Raw genomic sequence first — 23,488 nt, forward strand, 5'->3', positions numbered from 1 at the left:
TCAACTGTGTGTTATGTGCAGTTCCCCCCACCTCCCACCCCACTCAGTTCTCCCATCATAGTGGTTTGGCCTAGAACGCCCTATTCCACCAACCATGCACACCTCTCAACTGCCTGGTTCCCTCTTACAAAACCAGATGAGGCTGGCCGGGCGCGGTGGCTCACGCCTGTAATCCCAGCACTTTGGGAAGCCAAGGCGGGCGGATCACGAGGTTAAGAAATCAAGACCATCCTGGCCAACATGGTGAAATCCCATCTCTACTAAAAATACAAAAGAAATTTAGCTGGCCTGGTGGCGCGTGTCTGTAGTCCCAGCTACTTGGGAGGCTGAGGCAGGAGAATCACTTGAACCTGGGAGGCAGAGGTTGCAGTGAACCAGGATTGCGCCACTGCACTCCATCACACACACACACACACACACACACACCAGATAAGAGAAGTTGCTCCCTCCAGGAAGTTTCCCTTGACGTGCCAGGCTGCTGTCCTTGCCCTACGCCTGCTACTTTCAGATTGCCTTGGACTTACACATGTTCCTTGTCCTGGCTGCTGTCCCTTCACTTTCACCAGATGGTGTGCTTCCTGGAGGCACAGGTTCTGTCTTTCATTAAGACTTGACCCATCTCAGGACATGTGAGTTCTCAATCAGCAAACGCTAAATGTATTAACTGGGTATGGGCTATTCTGGTTTGGGATCTGGGATCCAAGATAGGGATGGGCATGGGGGACTCTAGAAGCTCCACATGTGTAAGTGCAGCAGTCTTAACACAGTGGTAGTGGTGTCTGTGTAGCCAGCATAGATGGGCTGTGTAGGCTCCTTGAAGGGTTTTAGGAGCCCTTAGCACATGTGGGTGGTGTGTGTGCATATGTAGGAAGGAAAGGTAGTGAGCTAGTCTAGACCATGGGCAAAGGCAATTTGTTCAAGGTGCTTTTACTTGAGTTTACTTCCAAAGCAGTAAAGAAGCAGACTGTAAATGAGACAGGAATGCAGGTGGGTAGATACACAAAGCTAAGTGGTCTGTGTAGTGTGCCTAGCGTGGAATGCAGCATGCATAGCCAAGTCAGAAGAGCACAGAGTTGTGGCCTGGTTCTCTTTTATACCCGCAGCCCTGTCAGTACCTAGAAACGACCTCCACTACCATGCCACATGTAACCTATGCTCTGGCAACACCCACATATTTCTAGATCAGACCTCCTCCCTGGATCTTGGATTCATTTACCTAACTGTCTACTTGCTTTCTCCATTTGGATGTCTAAAGACATCTCAAATTGAGTATCTCCAAAACCGAGCTTCTGATGTGCTCCACCCCACCCCAAACGTGCCCATCCATAGTTGCCTCATCTCTGTTAAAGGTAACTTGTATCTTTCCAGGCACCCAGGCCAAATACCTTTGAGTCATCCTTGGTTCTCTCTCACATCCTTTTGCACCCTACTTTCAGAATAAATCCAGAATCCCACCCCTTTCTACCACCTCCACTATTATCAGTGAGGTTTTCCCTGGCCATACCCTATTTCAAATTGCTAACCTAGAATGTTAGATTCACCTGGGGAACTGAAAAAATCCTGATGCCCAGGCTTTACCCAAACCAGTTACATCAGAATTTAAGGTGGGACTCACAGAGTCTTCAAGTGACACCAATGTGTAGCCAAGCTTAAGAACTTGGTCTTATTTTTAAAGTAGTATGAAAACTTACTTTCTCTCCTAAGCATTCTAACAATGGATACTTTTTGGAATAAGACTATGTAAAACAGGGAACTCACTTTTAACTTTATAACAATTTATGTATTGTTTGTCTTTTAAAAACAAAAGTATATGTTGGGTTTATAATAAAACTTTGGGTCGGGCATGGTGGCTCACGCCACGCCCAGCACTTTGGGAAGCCAAGGTGGGTGGATCATTTGAGGTCAGGAGTTCGAGACCAGCCTGGCCAACATGGTGAAACCCTGCGTCTACTAAAAATACAAAAATTGGCCGGGTGTGGTGGCGGGTGCCTATAGTCCCAGCTACTCGGGAGGCTGAGGCAGGAGAATTGCTTGAATCAAGGAGGTGGAGGTTGCAGTGAGCCGAGATCAGGCCACTGCACTCCAGCCTGGGTGACAGAGCGAGACTCCATCTCTTAATAATAATAACAACAACAACAATAATAATATAATTTGGTGAAGATTTAATTAAATCAAATTGGCATCTGGGAGGTCTGGCCCCAGGTCTTCCCCCAGACTGAATGGTGACCACAGGTGGGCCTTTTCAATATCTGGGCCTTGGATTCCCCCTGAGGTGAAAGTGACCGGGTAGCTTGTTGGAGTCAGCCCTGTCCCATAGGCTATGGGTCTCAGGGTCCTCTTTCCCAATAACACCTCAGCTCACTTGGGGTATTTTCTGAGCTGGTCATGCCCACCAGGCAGATGGCAAGGCAGGGCGCAGAAGCTGCTGAGCTCCATGGTGCCAAGGGCTGAGAGTTCTAAGCCAGGGCTGGGAGGCTGGAACTTATACCTGCAGGAAAAAAGAGTCCCTATTTCCACAGGCCAAAGGAAGTATCTTGTTTTTGATTTCTTGGAAGAGGAAGCACACTGGGCAAGGGGTATGAGCCAGGATGAAGTGGACTCCTTGTCTGGAGGTGGTGCTACATACCTTGGAGGGGCTCATGGGAGCTACTGAGAATGTCCCCTAAGTCAGTATTCCTGCCTCATCTGAAATGCCAGTCTTCAGCCTCATCTACTGCACACTTGAGTCCATGAGATTTTAGAGTGGTAAGTGACCTTTGGGGTCTCAGTTTTCCTATCTGTAAAGGGAGTGGGCTGGACAATGAACAGCTGTTCTCCATTCTTTTGTTATTGGTTCCCATCCAGAGCCTCCCAGCTAGTTGTCTCAACATCCCAGGGGAGAAAGCATAGCTCTTTGTCCATTGGTTTATTTATTCAATTTAGGAATAATGAGTTTATTGTTTTATATGAATAACCATACTTATTTTAAAAGATCAAACTAAACTAAATAGTACAAACAAGTGAAATCTCTCCCCAAAGTCTACTATGGTGCTGTGCAACAGAAATATAATACAAGCCACAAATCGAATTTTAAATTTCCCAGTAGCTATTCTAAAAAGTAAAAATAGGGGCCAGGCAAAGTGGTTCATGCCTGTAATCCCAGCACTTTGAGAGGCTGAGGTGGGCAGATCATTTGAGCCCAGGGATTTGAGACCAGCCTGGGCAACATGGCAAAACCCTGTCTCTACTGAAAATGAAAAATTAGCTGGGTGTGCTGGTATGTGCCTGTAGTTCTAGCTACTTGGGAGGCTGAGGTAGGAGGAACATCTGAGCTCGGGAAGTTGAGGCTAATAGTGAGCTGAGACTGTGCCACTGCACTGCAGCCTGAGTGACAGGGAAGGAGACCCTGTCTCACAAAAAGAAAAAAAGAAAAGAAAAGAAAAAAGAAAAAAAACAGGTAAAATTAATTTAATTACAGTTTATTTAACTGAGTGCAGTATATCTAAAATATCATTTCAATATATCATTAATATGAAATAAAAACTAATGCAATATTTTACTTTTCTTTGTATTAAGTCTTTGAAATCTGGTGTGTACTTTAACATTTATAGCATATAACAATTAATATTACCCATACCTCATGTGCTCAATAGTTGCATATGGTCAGTGGCTACCATATTGGATATTAATGCTCTATCATATAAAGCAACTCTATCAGTAACTTCAGGATAACCTCATCAGCATTTTGTTAGATTAACAAAAATAATTCTACAAAAATGAAGAGTTTATGGATATTGTTTTCCCTGAATTTTTGCATATGTTCCTTATACTTGAAGGACAATTTTATGGGGTAAAAAAAATCCTAGATAATATTTTCTTTTCTCCGGGACAATTATGGACTTAGCTTCACTGAATTCTGCCAGTGAATGTTGTTATAGTGCAGCCTGAATGTTTTTCTCTCTTAAAGGTGATATTTTTCCCTACATGAATATCTAAAAATATCATTGCTTATCCTCAAGTTTCAGTAACTTAACAATATTTTGATATCATTCTGCATCATTTTGGAAAAGGAGTGCTTTTTCAGGCTGCATGTTTTTTAAAAGGGAAATTTTCCTGTATTATATCTTTGAATAAGTTTTCTGTTTCAATTGTGGACTTTTCTATTGAAGAGACATTAATTATGTCAGATTATCTTCACTTGTAAGTAGTTGTTAGAACCATGGGCACTGGAGTCAGATAATTTGAATTCCAGCTTTGTCATTCAATATCAGCATGACTTTGCACAAGGCATTTAATATCTATGTACTACAGTTTCTATTTGGAGATAATAGTGGAAACTACCTGTGTTTGGAGTCCCCAACACCACACTCAGGTTTAATTCTCTAAAAGGACTCATAGGACCTAAGTTTATACTTGTTACACTTAAGTTTACAGCAAAAATAAATAAATAAATAAATAAAATAAAAATAAAATTGTTGTTATATGTAAGTTTACAGCAAAAAGATACGGAAGAAAATTAACAAAGAGAAAATATGCATAGGATGAAGTCTGGAGGAAACCAGGCACAAACTTGTGAGTGTCTCCTCCCTAGATAGTAGCAGAGGATGTGTTTAGTCCCTCCAGCAATGATGCATGACAACACATGCAAAGTGTTGTCAACCAGGCAAGCTTACCCAGGCCTGGGCATCTCAGCTTTTTGCTGAGGATCATTCATAGGCATACACTGCCTGTATGACCTACCTCAGTTAACAAAACTCCAGACCCCCAGAGAAAAAGGGGGCATTCACCATAAATCATTGCTAGTGTACACTATGTGGACTAACTGGTACAGTATGGCCCAAGGCTTCAGGCATGCAAAAAACTTTCACTTTCATCATCCAGAAGAGTCTATGAGCTCAGTTCCCAGGAGGAGGCCAAAGATCATTCCTGAAAACAGACCTTTCTAGGAATGTGTAGGGTTATAACAACCCAGGCCTGCTGAGTTAACCCTTACCCCAATACTACCTTATAGGATAGTGTTCATTAATATAGTCAACATATATCTATATTTAGAATACTTAATGTCAATAATTAATATCTGACACATGATAAACTAATATTTTAAAAAATAATTTGACCTTTTTTTTTCCTCTTTCTAGGCTATTGAGATTTATTTATTTATTTAAGATGGAGTCTCTCTCTGGTGCCCAGGCTGGAGTGCAGTGTTGCAATCTTGGCTCACTGCAACCTCTGCCTCCTGGGTTCAAGTGATTTTCCCACCTCAGCCTCCGTAGTAGCTGGGATAACAGGTGCACTCCACTGTGCCTGGCTAATTTTTGTATTTTTAGTAGAGATGGGGTTTCACCATGTTGGCCAGGCTGGTCTCAAACTCCTGACCTCAGGTGATCCACCCACCTTGGCCAACCAAAGTGCTGGGATTACAGGCGTGAGCCACCAAGCCTGGCCCAGGCTATTGGTATTTACTATCCCCAACTTTAATTCTATGCTAGTAAATTGATTTGTAGCTCTGACTTGTTTCTTCCTTGATATTTTCAATTTATTTGCAATTTTTTTAGTGGTGTTACCTAGATCTTCAATTTATTTCCTTAATACTCATTTTAAGGGTCTTTTATGTTTTTATTTTAAAATATTTATTTATTTATTTATTTTCAGAAATGAAATCTTGTTACGTTGCCCAGGGTGGTTTTGAACACCTAGCCTCAAGCAATCCTCCCACCTTGGCCTCCCAAACTGGGATTACAGGTGTGAACCACTGAACCACTGAGCCCAGCCTAATGTCTTATTTTATTAAAGTTTTTGTTTTTTAAGCTGAAAGCCCTCCTGGAAATTTTTCCTCTTCTCAGATTTTCTTCCGAATTGAGTTCTTTGTGTCTATTTCCTTTCTCCAATGTCCTTTCCTTTTTAATTTTCTTCTTTTTTTCCTTTCTCCCCTCCGTCCCTGCTTTATTTTCTTTCTTCCTTATAACTGCATGTAGTATGGTGCATAGCTACTCCGTCATTTCCCTTCATCTTCCTCATGCCCAGTTTGGGCAACTCTGCCCTGTCCTTTTGCTTGTTCTAATTGGTGTCAATATATTCTCTTTGGTTTCCTTCTCACCATATCTGAGCTCTATTGTTATTGTTACTCCCATCCCCTATCCCCAAATTGCAGTCTGAAGTTTGCTTCTATACACTTCTGTGGAGCCTAAAGTCATGGAGTTGAGGGAAGAAAGGAATGCTATTGGAGATGTCCCTTGACTATGATGGGCAGTCTGGGCTCTGCTCTCTGGAGATTTTCTTAAATTCCTGGAACCACAGTTGGCTTCCTCTAGTGACGGGCTATTCCATTTATGAGAAAGTTTCCCTGGAGCTTTGGATCAGTCAATCAATTAGACATTTGAGCCTTGGGGAATGGCAAGCCTTGGTGGACTTTTTATCTCTGCTGAGATCCTAAGAGCTTGGGTAGTAACAAGGCACTTGAATTTTCTGGGGATTCATCTTGACTTTTGCATGCAGTTTTCTAACACTTCTCTCCAAAACTCATATTAAAATTTAATCCCTAATGTGGCAGTACTGAGAGGTGGGGTCTTTAAGAGGTGGTTGGGTCATGAATGGATTAATCCATTCACGGATAAATGGATTAATGGATTGTCACAGGAGTGGGACTGGTGACTTTGTAAGAGGAAGACAGACAATTTAGCATGCTCAGCCCCCTCACTGTGTGATGTCCTGAACTGCCTCAGGACTCTGCAGAGGGTCCCCACCAGCAAGAAGGCTTTCACCAGGTTCATCCCCTTGACCTTGGACTTCCCAGCCTACAGAACTGTGAGAAATAAAATTGGTTTTTAATAAATTACCCAGTTTCAGGTATTCTGTTAAGATACAGAACAAGAAGCCTACTCAGTTGTAAACAAGAGCCATTTCTTATGGAAAAGCAAGTATGAATCACAGTGGAGCCAAGAACCCAGGCAATAGCACTGAACCTCTGGCAACAGGTACACAATTCAATTTCAGAATTGCCAGGGCTCAGTGATTGCTCTGAACTTCCCCTTTTAAAACAGTAGCGAACGTAGTGATTTCCTGTGCCAATCTCGCCATTGCAGGTTGGGAGCATGTGAGGCAGAAAGCATGTCTCTTTAATTCACAGGTTTTCAGATGGAGAGAAACTCTACCTGTGGAACAGACCCCAAGACGCCTCTTTGCAGCTGGACTTGATGTAGATAAGCTCCAGAAACTGGAGCTGAGTTTGATGTCAAAATAGGATGAGGTGTTTGTTTGTTGGTTGTTTGAGACAAACTCACTCTGTCACTCAGGCTGGAGTGCAGTGGCATGATCACGGCTCACTGCAGTTTTGACCTTCCAGGCTCAAGCTATCCTCCCACCTCAGCCTCTTGAGTAGCTGGGACTACTACAGGTGTGTGGCACCATGATTGGCTAATTTTTTATTTTTTGTAAAGATAGGGTCTTGCTATGTTGCCCAGGCTGGTCTCGAACTCCTGGACGCAAGTGATCCTCCCACCTCAGCCTCCCAAAGTGCTGGGATTACAGGCATAAACCACTGCACAAGGCCACAATTTTTTTTTTTTTTTTTTTTTTTTTTTTTTTTAGTGGGAAGTAGGGCAGCAGGGGTAGGTCGGGGGATCTTGGAGGAAGTTATTATATTTTACATATAGGAAAAATGTTAACTACTCTGTCTCAGTTTAAAAACATGTCTGCAATTTTTTTGGCACTTGTCCCATTGTGAATTGGGGTCAATCCCCTCTCTGAATCGGGGCTGACCTTGCTGACTCCATCATGATCAGTAGAATGTAGTGGAAGAGATGCTGTGTGATTTCTGAGGCTAGGTCAAAAAAGGCTATGCTTCCATCTTGCACTCTTGGGATGCTGGCTCTGGGGGATGCTGATGTCCATGTGAAAAGTCTGACTACCCAGAGGCCACTGCTGAAAAGAACATGCAGTGGACACTGGTCAACAGTCCCAGCTGAGTTTAGCCTTTTAGTTTAGCCTTTCTGCCAAGGCCCTAGACATGTGATTGAAGCCATCCTGGGTCCTCCAGTCCAGCCCAATCCAGCCCAGCCCAGCTGGGTACCACAAAATGAACTCAGACGTGGCCACAAGAAGCAAAAGAATTCTCCAACTAAGCCCTGCCTGAATTCCAGACCTAGAGAATCCACGTGCATCAGAAAGTAGTTGTTGTTTTATGCCACTAAGTATGGATCCTGTTAGGCAGCTAAATGGAACAACTGGTGAGAATTTTCAGGACTTTTGTATTATTTCCTCTTTCTCCTGCACCTCTTCTGGGACAGAGCAGTTGGGGATAGGCCCCGTGATGGAACACATCAGGATATTCTATATTTTTCTGTTGCTACTGCTTTTTGAAGTTTATGGAATGAGGTTCTACTGTTTCCCATGGTGGTTTACTGCTGCTGATTTTATTTTTAATTTTTTGCCTGTTTTTTTTTTTCTCCTCTCCAATTCAATAGAAATCGGAGAATGAACATTCTGTCGTATAACTATCCTGCCATCTTCACTTTACTCAGTGATATTGTTTGGATTTGTGTTGCCACCCAAATCTCATGTCAAATTGTAATCCCCAATATCGGAGGTGGGGCCTGGTGGGAGCTGGTTGGATCACGGGAGCAGATTTCCCCCTTGCTGTTCTCCTGATAGTGAGATCTTATGATATTTGATTGTTTAAAAGTGTATGGCACCTCCCACCTCTCTCTCTTTCTCCCACTCCTGCCATGTAAGACATGTCTGCTTCCCCTTTGCCTTCCACCATGATTGCAAGTTTCTTGAGGCCTCCCCAGCTACGCTACCTGTACCGCTGGCAGAACCGTGAGCCAATTAAACCTCTTCTTTATAAATTACCCAGTCTCTGGTAGGTTTGTTTTGTTTTGTTTTGTTATTTTTTTTATTTTTATTTTTTGAGATGGAGTTTCGGCCTTGTTGCTCAGGCTGAAGTGCAGTGGCGCGATCTCAGCTCACTGCAACCTCTGCCTCCCAGGTTCAAGCGATTCTCCTGCCTCAGCCTCCAGAGTAGCTGGGACTACAGGCATGTGCCACCATGCCCAGCTAATTTTGTATTTTTAGTAGATACAGGGTTTCTCCACGTTGGTCAGGCTGGTCTTGAACCCCTGACCTCAGGTAATCCGCTCTCCTCAGCCTCCCAAACTGCTGGGATTACAGGCGTGAGCCACCGTGCCTGGCGTCGGGTAGTTCTTTATAGCAGAATTCTTTATACCATGCAAGTTCTTTATACCATGGAGAATGGACTAATACACCCAGAAGTCTATGTTTTAAATGAAAACTTAATTTTAAATAGTACAAAAATATTTTTAAAGTTTATTTTCTTACTCATAAAAATCACATAAGAGATTAAATACGTCATATTAAAGAAAGGAAAAGAACGCCCGTGTTCTTACAACACTAATACCTGCTAGCATTTTGTTTCTCTTTTCCCTACATATCATTGTTTTTTTTCCTGTTGATTGAATGCCCTCCCCTCCCAAAATTTTTTTTGTCTTATTAGTTAAGCCAAACCACAAATAAGTATCATTTACGTGAGACACTGTGCTAGGTGCTGCTGGTACAACTGAGAATATATCAGATACAGTCCCAGCCCTTTTTGATTTAGAGTCTAGCTGGTGAGGTCATTTACCAAATAATGAAGCATAATCATCCCATAAATACAAATTATGGTGTTATAAAGATAAAAAGAGGGTACTCAGAGAGAACTAAGGGGGTACAATTTATTTTCTTATTTTAAAAATTCTTTCAGATTCAGAGAGTATGTGTGCAAGTTTGTTACACGGGTATATTGCATGATGCCAAGGTTTGGGCTTCTAATGATACCGTTGCCCAAGCAGTGAACGTAGTACCGGACAGGTAGTTTTTCAACCTTTGCTCCCCTCCCTCCCCCCTTTTGGAATCCTTAGTGTTTGTTGTTCACATCTTTGTGTCATTGTGAGGGTGCAATTTAGATACAGCCTCAGGGACAGCTTCTGTGAGAAAGTGACCTCTAGGCTGAGCAGAAGGAGCTGGCAGGAATGTGGAGGGAAGACATTCCAGGTGGCAGGGAACAGCTCCAATGTGGGGAGGAGCTCCCAGTGATGGAAGAGGCAGCCTTGTGGCCAGAACTGGTCAGCAGAGAGAGGGCCTGAAAGAGGACCTGTGTGGCCATGGTAAGCCCATTGATGATGAAGCCAGGGGCACCAGGTGGACCTGGGTAAAGGAGTACAAATTTCTTTCTTTTTTTTTTTTTTTTTTTTTTTTTTTTGAGACGGAGTCTCACTCTGTCGCCCGGGCTGGAGTGCAGTGGCCGGATCTCAGCTTACTGCAAGCTCCGCCTCCCGGGTTTACGCCATTCTCCTGCCTCAGCCTCCCGAGTAGCTGGGACTACAGGCGCTGGCCACCTCGCCCGGCTAGTTTTTTTGTATTTTTTAGTAGAGACGGGGTCACCGTGTTAGCCAGGATGGTCTCGATCCTCTGACCTCGTGATCTGCCCGTCTCGGCCTCCCAAAGTGCTGGGATTACAGGCTTGAGCCACCGCGCCCGGCCAGGAGTACAAATTTCACATTCAGAAGAATCAGAATCGACTGAACGCTTTTAGGCTGGTGGAGACACGATTAGCTTCCCTTCCTTCCCCCATACAATATTTACTTTTCACTGAGGTGTAATATAATGTATACAGAAAAGAGTGCATAAATGTATAACCCAATGTAGGACACTACCAGCACCCCCTCCACTCATTACTCTACAGTAACCACTATCTTGACTTCCAACTATTTGCCTGTTATACTTTTTATGTAAACGCAGTCATGCAGCAGGTGCTGTTTTCTATCTGGATTTTTAATTCAACGTTATGTTTACGATGTTCATCCGTTCATTACATGTAGTTGTAGATCATATTTCCTTTTTTAAAAGATCGCACTGGCTGTAGCATGGAGAATGAGCAATTTCAAAATTAAGGAAAATATTAAACAACTAAAAATGGAAATAAAATTCAAGTCAATTTCAAAAAGAAACACAAGGACAGATTTTGCCAGGCACCTGGTACATTTTGTTCGTTACTATATCTCCAGAATTTTCCTACCTCTTTCTCCACATAAAGAGAATATTTAAAAGTTTTCTTAAAAACCCTGATATATAACATTGGCAATGTTCTCTACAGTTTGCAAAGTGTTTTCTTAATGATTTTCTACTTTGATCCTGCAAAATCTTATGAATGGCAGTACCATTTCCCTTTTACAGAAGAAACTGGCTCAAGAAGGTGAGACATGATGCTTTGTAGCTGAGGAATTTCCTCAGATGTCACCATCCCCGTCCCTGAGAATTGGAATTTCAGGCGGGGGCGAGCTGCTGGCTCTGCGGGCAAACTCGCCCTATCCCACGCCGCCAAAGGGTCCACGCTTTCCAGCTGCGTAACACGGCCTGGCCCCGAGCTCTCTGGGCCGGGGGCAGATGCTTTCGATTTGCAGCTCCCAGGACAGTGGTGCCCTGGGACGCCCCGTGGATTTTCACGGCTTCCCGGGTCTAGGATCAGGACAGCTCCGCCTAAGGGAGCGACCCAATCTGAGAGTTCGCCGCCCCCGCGTGGTCAGGCATGGGAATGGCAGCTTCTGAAACTGTGTGTCCTGTGTTTCTGGGGCTCACCAGGTGCATCAGTCTCGTGGGACCCTGAAACTGTGGTGGTCTTGCCTCTGCCACAAGATAATGTGGGCTTGGGTCTCAAGATAATGTAGGCGTGGTGTCCCATCTTTGGCATGAGTCCTACCCTTTCCAAGTGCAGTGGTGGCTGATTCAGTGGTGGCTGATTCAGTGGTGAGTCCCAGGGATGTGATAGGCAAAGGAGGTTCGGTCTCTGCTCTCTGAAATTAGTTCTGGGCTCAGGAGAGAGGTGCAGGTGGGGCCTGGGGCTTTTCATGCCTGATTTCCCGCTACCCCTCTGGCTTCCTCCTATTCCTACATCCAAGTTAACTCTGAGACCTGTGGTTCCCAAGAAGACAGTCGATGTGGGGGAATGGCAAAACCAAGTACCAATTATAACTACAAGGAATAATATAAAGCAATTATTCCATGTTGTAGATTGGTATCATCAGCTTCTTGAGAAGCCTTTTGTGTAATTTATTGCAAAAATCACTACTTTAAGGACAAAAATCCTTAATTTTATATGCTACAAAATTTAAGAGCTCGTTTGGGTTGATGCAGGCCCCACAGTTCTCTATAGAGCGATCACTGATGAGTGTATGTGAGCCAAATGCACAGGAGCTTATTCTTGAGAGTTCTCAGGAATTCTCTGGAATTATGAGAAGCATATCAACCGCTTCATCTGGGGGGGGCTCCACTTGGCATTTTACAGGGAGAGTTGGGCAGTTCTCTTCTCAAGGCAAACAGATCTTACAGTGGCATTTATCCAGATAAATATGAGAGCCGTGTGGGACTGGCTGTATGATGACGGGGATATCCTCCCACTGAATATGCCTATTACCCAGGTCATGGTAAATTTGGGGATTTAGGGGGCCCCTTTTACATGGGTGCCCCTCCCACAGAATCATACAACTGTTTGAGAAGGCTTCTCTCATGGGTCTTACAGATACCACTCCCTGCTGGGAACCAGAAAAGGTAAAATGGTCTGGGGGTGGGAAAAAAATAGTTCCTAGGACCAGAACATAAAATGTACAGGTTAATAGAATTATTAAATTTAAGATGTTTAAACAGGCTTTATGTAAGGTATTTGTAATCCCTTTACCTAAATATCTTATGAAAATGGGTATTGTACAAAAATTAGTCATAGCATGTTTAAGTAAAGTTCCAGCAAAGCAACTAAAAAGGGGCCTATATAGCCAATCACTCCCTGCTGCATTTTATGCAATAATCAGGTCAAGTATATAAGACTAAAACTCACTTTGCACACAAATCGGTCTTACTATAATTTCTCTTTAATAGATAAAAAGGGGCTAGAGAAAGAGAAATTGTTTCAAAGGAAAAGTGTAACACTTGATACTAGATTTCAGCCCTAAATTTTTTTTTTGAGTGCAGACTGAATCATGTATTATTTCTTGGCTGCAATAATCCTCTAGAGAGTACCAGATTATAATTTTTCTTCGTATCTTTAGTTGGTGCCCTATTGGATGGAATAGGTTCCCTTTCCTGTTCTAATCCACAAATACTTTTTTTTTTTCTTAGACAGAATTTTGCTCTTGTCACCCAGGCTAGAGTGCAATGGCATGATCTTGGCTCACTGCAAACTCCACCTCCTAGGTTCAAGCGATTCTCCTGCCTCAGTCTCACAAGTAGCTGGGATTACAGGCACCTGCACCATGCCTGGCTAAGTTTTTGTATTTTTAATAGAGACAGGATTTCACCATATTGGCCAGGCTGGTCTTGAACTCCTGACCTTAAGTGATCTACCCACCTCGGCCTCCCAAAGTGCTGGGATTACAGACGTGAGCCTCTGCGCCTGGCTGGTGTAAGTCTTTTGACTCTTGGTCCCTTATCCATAGGGAATCCCATTAAGAACAGGATGGACTGGGGGCAGGCAGCCATGGCATCCCGGCAACACTATGGGACATAACGAAGATTTGCTGGCCATTGATGTTGCCTCTGGCAATTCTTGGCCAGAAGCGGGAGAATGTAAACCAAAAATAAAATTCTAAGCTCCCCTCATCCCTCACCCGCCACCACAACCATCTAAATGAGCTTCCTCCTCGGCCAGAGCACTCCTAAAATTTAACCTGAAAGACTGATTCAGGCCATGACAGGAAGTGGGGGTCGGGCATGCCTCATTAGACTCTCCGGCATTAACATCAACACAGACCTTAAGCCCAATAAGAAGCATGTATAATCTATTCTCTCTGAAGCCTGCTACCTGGAAACCCCATCCCCCCACTCCAGTTGTCCCACCTTTCTAGACCAAACCAATGTATTTCTTAAATGTATTTGATTAAAGTCCCCTGTCTTGCTGAATCCCAACCACGTTGGGCACACATTCTCCGGATCTCTTGAGGGCTGTGTCCCGGGCTGTGGTTACTCATATTTGGCTCAGAATAAATCTCTTCAAATATTTACAGAGTTTAACTCTTTCCATGGACATGGGGGAGCACCTGTTGGAGACACAGCATCTCATCCCCCAGACCTGCTGAATCAGAATCTGCGTTTCAAGAAGATGCCAGGCAGTTCGCAGACATATGCACATTTATGTTGACGAAAAGAGTCCAACTCTGTAAAATATTTGAAGAGATCTATTCTGAGCCAAATATGAGTCACCAATGGCCTGTGACACAGCCCCAAGAGGTCCTGAGAACATGTGCCCAAGGTGGTCAGGCTATATAGCTTGGTTTTATACATTTTAGGGAGACATAAGACATCAGTCAGTACAAGTAAGATGTACATTGCTTTGGCCCAGGAAAGTGGGATAACTGGAAGCATGGGGTGGGGGTGCTTCCAGGTCATAGGTGGATTCAAATATTTTCTGATTGGTAATTGGTTGGGAGTTTATTTAAAGACCTGGAATCCACAGAAGGCATAGATGGGAGTGTCTGGATTAAGATAAGGGGTCATAGAGACCAAGGTTCCTATTATGTAGATGAAGCCTCGAGGTAGCAGGCTTCAGAGACAATAGATGGTAAATGTTTCTTATCAGACTTAAAGAAGTGCCAGACTCTTAGTTAATTCTCACCTGAATCAGGCAAACAACCTGGAAAGGGAAGGGTATTCTCTACAGAATGTAGATTTTCCCCACAAGAGACAGTTTTGCAGGGCTATTTCAAAAATACGTCAAATAAATATATTTTAGGGTAAAATACTTTGATTTCTTTCAGGTCCTGCTCTCTGACATGTGGTACTATGCCAGAGTGAGGGTGAAATTTGGTATCCTATTGCTAGTCTGTTTTGTTAGTCTTAAGATCTCTGTTTTAATGTTACTGCTGGTCAGTCGTGCCTGAATTCCAAAGGGAGGTGAGTGCAATGCGGCATGTCCAATCCCCCATTCCCATCATGGCCTGAACTAGTTTTTCAGGTTCTTTGGAATCCCCTTGGCTGGGATGGGGGCTGCATTCCATCGACTGGGGGATTTCGAATTTTATTTTTGGTTTACAACAGTAAGCAAAATGCTTTCCTGAGTCCTGAGAGTCATTCTAGTGAGTTATGCAACTTGAGGGGGGATTGTGGAGCACTGAAATTTATATAGTCAATCAGTCAGAAGTGTGTGACTCCTGGAATTTGCAACTTGTATCTGAAGTGAGAGCAGGTCTTGTGGGACTGAGCCCTTAGTCTGTGAGGTCTGTGCTGTAAACCAAAAATAAAATTCTAAGCCCCCTTCCCATCTGAATGGACCCCTCCTCTTGGCCAAAGGCATATCAAAGTTAACCTATAAAACTAGTTTAGGCCATGATGGAAAGGGGGAGTTGGACATTAACACTAACATGGAACTTCAGCTTATAAGAAGCGTTTACAACCTATTCTCTTCGAAGCCTGCTACCTGGAGTCTTAATCTGTGTGATGAAACCTTGGTCTCCACAACCCTTTACCTAACCCAGACATTCCTTTCTATTGATTCCAGATCTTTAGATAATAACCAATTGCCAATCAAAAAATCTTTGAATCCACCTGCGATCTGGAAGCCCCTCCCATCTTTCTGAGCCAAACCATTATACATCTTATATGTATTGATTGATGTCTTATGTCCCCCTAAAATGTATAAAATCAAGTTGTAGGCCGACCGCCTTGGGCACACGTCATCAGGACCTCCCCTGAGACTGTGCCACAGGCACATTCTTAACCTTGGCAAAATAAACTCCAAAATTGAGACTTGTTTCAGATACGTTTGGTTTACAGTGCTAACTCAGGAATTAGTGTCAGAAGTGAATTAATTTGTGGACACCTAGTTGGTGTTGGAGAATTTGTTGGTGTTGGAAAAGATACTGTTACTGGAAAGAGGTCCCAATCCAAACCCCAAAAGAGGGTTCCTGGACCTCATGCAAGAAATAATTCAGGGTGAGTCCATAGAGTAAAGTGAAAACAAATTTATTAAGAAAGTAAAGGAATAAAAGAGTGGCTACTCTATAGGCAGAACAGCCCTGAGGGCTGCTGGTTGGCTATTTTTATCATTATTTCTTGATTATTTGCTAAACAAGAGGTGGATTATTCGTGAGTATTCCGGGAAAGGGGTAAGCAGTTCCTGGAATTGAGGGTTCCTCCCCTTCTTAGATCATATAGGGTAACTTCTTGACATGATGTTGGCATTTGTAAAGTGTCATGGTGCTGGTGGGAGTGTCTTTTAGCATGCTAATGCGTTATAATTAGCATATCATGAGCAGTGAGGATGACTAGAGGTCACTTTTGTTGCCATCTTGGTTTTGGTGGGTTTTGGCCGGATTCTTTACTGCAACCTATTTTACCAGCAAGGTCTTTGTGGCCTATACCTTGTGCCGACCTCCTGTCTCATTCTGTGACTTAGAATGCCCAACCTTCTGGGAAAGCAGCCCAGCAGGTCTCAGGCTTATTTGACCCAGCTCCTATTCAAAATGGAGTCACTCTGATTCAAACGCCTCTGACAGTACCCTGTATTCGGTATTAGGAAAAAGCTCTCCCGACTCACTCATCCCTGTTCTTTGGTGGCTAAGGTGAGGCCCAGGAACAGGGGAGAAATGAGTTTGGGTAGTTCCTCCCCAAGACCCTTACCAGTTATCTGTATTTTAAGAATTCTCTGGCCAGGTGCAGTGGCTCACAGCTGTAATCCCAGCAATTTGGGAGGCCAAAGTGGGTGGATCAACTGAGGTCAGGAGTTCGAGAACACCCTGGCCAACATGGTGAAACCCCATCTCTACTAATAATACAAAAATTTAGCCAGGTGTAGTGGTGCATGTCTATAATCCCAGCTACTTGGGAGACTGAGGCAGGAGAATTGCTTGAACCCAGGAGGCAGAGGTTGCAGTGAGCCAAGATTGTGCCATTGCACTCCAGCCTGGGCGACATAAGTGAAACTCCATCTCCAAAAAAAAAGAAAGAAAGAATTCCCAGTAGAAGCCAGATTCTTCAATGATTGAGTTGTGGCTTAATGGTAGCTTGTCCTGGCTCCACCACTTACTAGCCGTGTGATTTGAGTAAGTTACTCATTCTTAGTTTCCTCATCTGTGCAGTAGGGATGCCTGCCACACAGATTCTTTGCTCATTTTTTACTAAAATGTCTTATTCTCAAAGACTTTGTCTACCTACCTGCTTCCTCCAAGGCAAAAAAATCCAATATGAAATCATGATTTTATTTCCCCATTCTAAAAATTAATCAGAAGGATCTGGAACAGCTGAGCTGCCTGAGGCACCTGTAGGCAGAGAGCAAGAAATGTGTTCTGTATTCTGAGAGTTTGCTGGAGGTTTGCTCGAGGGCCAAGGCGTGCTTCTCCCAGGCTGTTGGGATATTAGTAATAACTCCAGGCCCTTACTCTCCTATGTCTCGACTACTATCCTCTCGAGATCTTTGAGTGTCTTCAGGCTGGTGAATCTCACAGCATAAGACTGCTGCATGTTAGAGCTAGATTCCTAATAAGGAGGTGCCCCATGGTCAAATACACATTTTTCTAAGGAGCTTAATTATCCTCATTCTATTCAATGACTACAGCATGCCCCCACTACCAGTGAGCATCAGGAGATTAATTCATTTGACAAATATTTGCCAAATACCTACAAGGCATCACTCTCCATGAGCCTCACTTCCTGTGGCTTTGCTGAGTTTATAAGGTCTCTCTGGCTTTGTGGTTCTGGGGTTGAACCACATGTGAGGTGAGAGTTGGGCATGGTGGTACCATCCTGGGCAACAGAGCAAGACTCCATCTCTTAAAAGACATCTAGGGTGAGGGAGGAGTAGGGGAACTGAGGTCCTCTGCTGAGTCCTTGGGCTACTTTCTAAATTACACATTCTGATTGCTCTCTGCTCCTGCAATGCCCACAGCCTTCTTCCCTCCTTCCATCTTCATGGGCTGAGGCCACTCCAGGGAAATCCTTCCAGAAGGAAGGTGAAGAAAGTGATGGGGGTTGGAGGGAGAGGTCCTGGGAACCAGCAATACCTGCAACTGGAAGGAGTTGTAATCGCCCAGTGGGTTCACCTTGCCCACTGCCTAGACAGAGCTGATTTATCAAGACAGGGGAATTGCAATGGAGAAAGAGTAAGTCACGCAGAGCCAGCTGTGTGGGAGACCAGAGTTTTATTATTACTCAAATCAGTCTCCCCAAGCATCCAGGGATTGGAACTTTTAAAGATAATTTGGCGGTTAGGGGCTTGGGAAGTGGAGAGTGCTGATTGGTCAGGTTGAGATGGAATCACAGGGGAATTGAAGTGAGGTTTTCTTGCTGTCTTCTGTTTCTGGGTGCGATGGCAGAACTGGTTGAGGCAGATTACCGGTCTGGGTGGTGTCGGCTGATCCATTAAGTGCAGGTTCTGCAAAATATATCAAGCACTGACCTTAGGTTTTACAACAGTGATGTTATCACCAGGAGCAATTTGGGGAGGTTCAAACTCTTGCAGTCAGAGGCTGCATGACTCCTAAACTGTAATTTCTAATTTTGTAGCTAATTAAGGCAGACTGGTCCCCAGGTAAAAAGGAGGTATTTTTTGGAAAGGGCTAGTATCAATTTTGTTGCAGTCAAACCACAAACTAAATTCCTTCCTAAGGTGAGTTCTGCCTATGCCCAGGAATGAACAAGGACAGCTTAAAGGGTAGAAGCAAGACAGAGTTGGTTAGGCCTGAGCTCTTTCAGTGTCATAATTTCCTCAGTTATAATTTTCACAAAGGCAGTTTCACAATCATGCCGTAAGTCCTCCCCACTCCCCAGGTACCTGGCTTGTGCCGATCCCTTAGTCCACTTTTCTATCCTCTTCTCTTCCAGTCCCAATCCAACTGTGCTACAAAGCTCATATCCAGGGCCAACCCCTGAGAAACTTCTCTCGATCCCCTAATTGGAAAAAATAATTCCCTCTTCTGACCTCCCATGTTGAAACCACTTATAGCATGTTAGAACTCGATTCCTAATAAGGAGGTGCACCATGATCAAATACACTTTTTTCCACGGAACCTAATTATCCTCATCCTATTCAATGACTGCAGCATCATCCCCAGCACCAATGAGCCTGAGCAGATTAATTCATCTGACAAATATTTGCCAAGTACCTACAAGGCATCATTCTCCATGAACACATTGCTGTAAAGAAAACACAGCAAAGGACCCTGCCCTCTGGGGGAGGCAGGCAATAGAAAAATAGGGAGATAATGTGTGGGTCATGACAAGCATTTTGAAGACAAAGTAGTGGAAGGGGATAGGGAGTAATGGGGGTAAAGGAGGTGCTGCTCTTTTATGTAGACCGGTCAAAGAGCAGAACCTATAGAAAGTAAGTGAGCATCGTGACCAGCTGGGAGAAGGGCAATGTAGGAAGAAGACGTCATTAGTGCAAAGCCCCCAGGAAGACTGTGCCTGATGTGTTTGCACTGCAGTGTGGCTGGGGCTGAGTGGGTGGGGCGGGGGAGTGGAAGATCATGCAGTCAGAGAGGCTATGGGGACAAGACTTATAGGACTGTATAAAAACTTAGGCTTTGTAAGAGAGATGGGAAATGACAGGAACATCATGATCTGATTCAAATTGTCACAGGATCCCTCTGGCTGCAGTGTGGAGAGTGGCCTTAGGGGACCAAGGGTGGAGACAGAGACATGAAGTCTGTGGCTGAGTGAGTAGGCTACTGCACCATTCCAGGCAAACACTGAAGGCCTGTGTATATGTGTTGTTCCCTTGGTCTGTCTCAGGTCTCTTGAATGGTAAGAATGCTTTGCTCTGTTGAAGATGATTCTGTTCTTTATATAAGTAATTAAATGTCTTTCCTTTGCTGTTTCCTGATACCTAAATGCAGTAATATATGCTCATGATAGAAAACTTAGAAAATAAAAAAAGCATTAAAAAAGTAAAGATTTCCAACTCATACAACTCAAAGAAAACAGATAAATCTTTCTACTTTAGAGCTCTAAATGTACAGGAACTCATTGACTGGATCATCAAAAGGTGAAGAGGGAAGAGCAGCAACCCCAGGTAGAGCTACGCAGTAGGCGAGGCTGCCCTCAGGAACCACAGCCTTCCCTTTCCTAATGATTTCTACTCTGTGGCACCCACTCTTCCCTCCTCAGGGCTCTGGTGTTACCCTCCTTCTGGGTCTCCATCAAATCTGCTCTCAGCAAAAGATCCAGCTCATTCATCCACCCCCAAGGGACAGGGCTTCACCTCAGGACAAGGGTGAGATTAATGAGGTCTTGGACACAGAATTTAAGAAGTCAAAAAACTCAGTCATCAAGATAAATCACATTCTAATGCAATGGTTTAAAAAATTAAAATTAATTTTAAAAGTCCATGAACAAAATTTAAACATTTAAAATAAAGACAGGGTCCAACCTTGTACCTGCACAGTCCTGCCTTGCTCTCTGCACTCTAACCCAACCCTGCTCAGCCCAAGAGCTTTAGATCTAAATATGAGTCATTCCAGGGACTTCAAGGTCAAGTTAAAGTGTTAATCATCTACCAGAATGTGATTTCTAGCTTCAAAAAGAAAACACCTTCCACATCAATGCAAATCTTCTCATTTCACCAGGTTTTTTTTCCCCCTCTGTTTACCTGATGGTTTACTAAAGAGGTGAAGAAGTCTGTGGCTGAATGAAGACATTGAATAATTGCAGAGACTTAAATTCCAATCTTAAATATTCATCAAGATATTTTACCTTTTTTTTTTTTTTTTTTTGAGATGAAGTCTCAATCGGTTGCTCAGGCTGTAGTACAGTAGTATGATCTCGGCTCACTGCAAACTCCGCCTCCCAGGTTCAAGCAATTCTCCTGCCTCAGCCTCCTGAGTAGCTGGGACTACAGACACATGCCACCACACCCGGTTAGATTTGTATTTTTAGTAGAGACGGGATTTCTCCATGTTGGTCAGGCTGGTCTTGAACTCCTGACCTCAGGTGATCCACCCACCTCGGCCTCCCAAAGTGCTGGGATTACAGGTGTGAGCCACCGCACTTGGCCATGCTGGTTGTTTCTGCTGCTTGCTGTGTAGACCTCTGTGATGACCATCCTCTTAGTTGACCCTCCTGCGTCTAGGTAGCCCCTCCACCTACCTTCTACCTGGAGCCTTCCTTCCCAGGTCCTTCTTCAACACCGGCTCCAGGATCTGCAAGACCTTTGGGTATGGCCTCTGCAGAAGGAAGGAGAACCACTTCCTGGAGAAGCAGGAGTGAGCCAGGATCTGCTGTGGGAGAGAGCTGGGACCCCAGGGCATGGGGCAAGGCGAGGAGCAGGTCTGGAGGGAGGATCTGAGGCAAAGAGGTAGAGTTCACAGGCCCTACACCCCTTGCACCTGCACAGTGTCCCTCCTCTGATGCTGAGGCTCTCGCTGCCTTCCGAGGAGGAAGTGGCGATGTGTCCTGTGAAACCACAAACTTAACACATTTTCCAAAAGCCCACTTGGCAGGAGGTCACTGCTAGAAGCACCTCTGAAATAATCTGAGCCATCTTACCTGTTCCCCTTTTTCAGATGGGAACACTGAGGCAGCCACCCTGCAGAGTGAGTCTGCAGTGCTCCCGAGCCACCACCACCCAGGCAAGGCAAACTCACTGCCTTCTTGTCTGTCGCCTTGACTGCAGGGAGGACCAGGGATGCTCATTTCTGGGAGGGTCTAGGATCTGCCAGCTGCACAGTGTCCAAGTCAAGGGCTTCAGCAATGAACAAATTCCTTTCTCTTTGCAGAGAGCCTGTCACCCGTGCTGCCTTGAGATGCTGATGTCTGAGGATGCCCCAGACAGGGCCTGTGGCTATCTTCTGAAATAGTGCAGCACCTTCTCTGCTTCCTCCTCAACCCTCTCCTTCAGAGCAGAACTCTGCCTCCTTCCTGTCCCGTTGGGTTGTTTCAGCCCTGTATTTGATAAACTGAGCACCACAAGAACACAAACCACATTCCTTTGTTCTTTCATCACGTTATCCCCAGCACTTAGCACAGTGCCTGGCACAAAGGAGGCAGTCTGTAAATATTTGTGTAAAGAATGAATAAATGAGGGCATGAGCACATCTCCTTTGCCCAGGACGGATGACAGGCTGAGGGTTTGAATCCAGGACTCTCTGACCCCAGCCCTCATTTTCACTGCATCCTCACCTTCATCCTCTACCCTCCACCCCCTCACTGGGTTCTTTGGGGATGGCAGGGGTGGAGTTTCTGGCGTCCAGTTCTGAGCATCAGCGCTGCCAAGCGGTGGTGGCAGGGGGGATTCCATGAAAGAATCCCCCTCGCTCCCTGCGCTGTTGGACATTTTTCCTTGTCTGTGTAGGTTCAGGCTTTGTCTCTCTGGCCTTATACAATATTTAAATACATTCATTTTCCAATTAAATGAACTGGATTGGATCCTGTTGTTTGCAACTAAGAATCTTAATATTGGGTGATACTTCCCAATATTTTGCGGAACAGCATCATCACCACTTTTCCTGCCATCAGACTGGGCTCTACCAGTTGTGAGAAAAAAACCCATTACAACACCTACCTCTTTTTTTTTGTTTTCTTTTTTTTTTTTTTTTTTTTTTTTTTTTTTTTTTGAGACGGAGTCTTGCTCTGCCACCCAGGCTGGAGTGCAGTGGCCGGATCTCAGCTCACTGCAAGCTCCGCCTCCCGGGTTCACGCCATTCTCCTGTCTCAGCCTCCCGAGTAGCTGGGACTACAGGCGCCCGCCTCGTCGCCCGGCTAGTTTTTTGTATTTTTTAGTAGAGACGGGGTTTCACCGTATTAGCCAGGATGGTCTCGATCTCCTGACCTCGTGATCCGCCCGTCTCGGCCTCCCAAAGTGCTGGGATTACAGGCTTGAGCCACCGCGCCCGGCTGTTTTCTTTGAGATGGAGTCTCGCTCTGTTGCCCAGGCTGGAGTGCAGTGGCACGATCTCGGCTCACTGCAAGCTCCGCCTCCCGGGTTCACGCCATTCTCCTGCCTCAGCCTCCCGAGTAGCTGGGACTACAGGCGCCCACCACCACGCCCAGCTAATTTTTTTGTATTTTTAGTAGAGATGGGGTTTCACCGTGTTAGCCAGGATGGTCTCGATCTCCTGACCTCGCGATCTGCCCGCCTCAGCCTCCCAAAGAACACCTACCTCTTAACACAAAAACCTGAGTGATGTTTCAACATTAAAGCTTTTTTTTTTTTTTTAACTTTTGGGCCAGGTCAGATTTACGGGTAGGTTGTTTTCCTGGACCCTCTGGAGGAGAAGGGAAGGAGCATGAGCATCAATTGTCTGCTTATCCAAGAAATCCCCTTCCCTGAAGTTGTGTGTGTGTGTGCGTATCTCTGTGTGTGTGTATGTGTGTGTGTTGTGGGGTGGTGGTGGCAGTCTGTTATTTCAGTTACAGCAATAACAACTACCCATTTAGTGGACACCAGCCATGTAGCAGGCTCCATGCTTAGCCTTTTACATTCATTATTTCATTTAATTCCCAAGAATCCTGTGAAGGAAGGTGCCTTATTGTC

The 23,488-nt window shown here is 44.5% G+C and overlaps 1 long non-coding RNA gene across 1 annotated transcript; it reads left to right on the forward strand.

The window, feature by feature from the left end:
- Nucleotides 1-508: 508 nt before the first annotated feature.
- On the forward strand, nt 509-22,069 carry LOC115892945. Its single transcript, XR_004052901.1, has 4 exons — nt 509-629; nt 2,520-2,745; nt 21,090-21,310; nt 21,732-22,069. It is a non-coding gene; the product is annotated as an uncharacterized LOC115892945 (long non-coding RNA).
- The last annotated feature ends 1,419 nt before the right edge of the window (nt 22,070-23,488 follow it).

Source organism: Rhinopithecus roxellana, chromosome 13 (genome assembly GCF_007565055.1).
Source record: "Rhinopithecus roxellana isolate Shanxi Qingling chromosome 13, ASM756505v1, whole genome shotgun sequence".
In the NCBI taxonomy this organism is placed as follows: Eukaryota; Metazoa; Chordata; class Mammalia; order Primates; family Cercopithecidae; genus Rhinopithecus; species Rhinopithecus roxellana.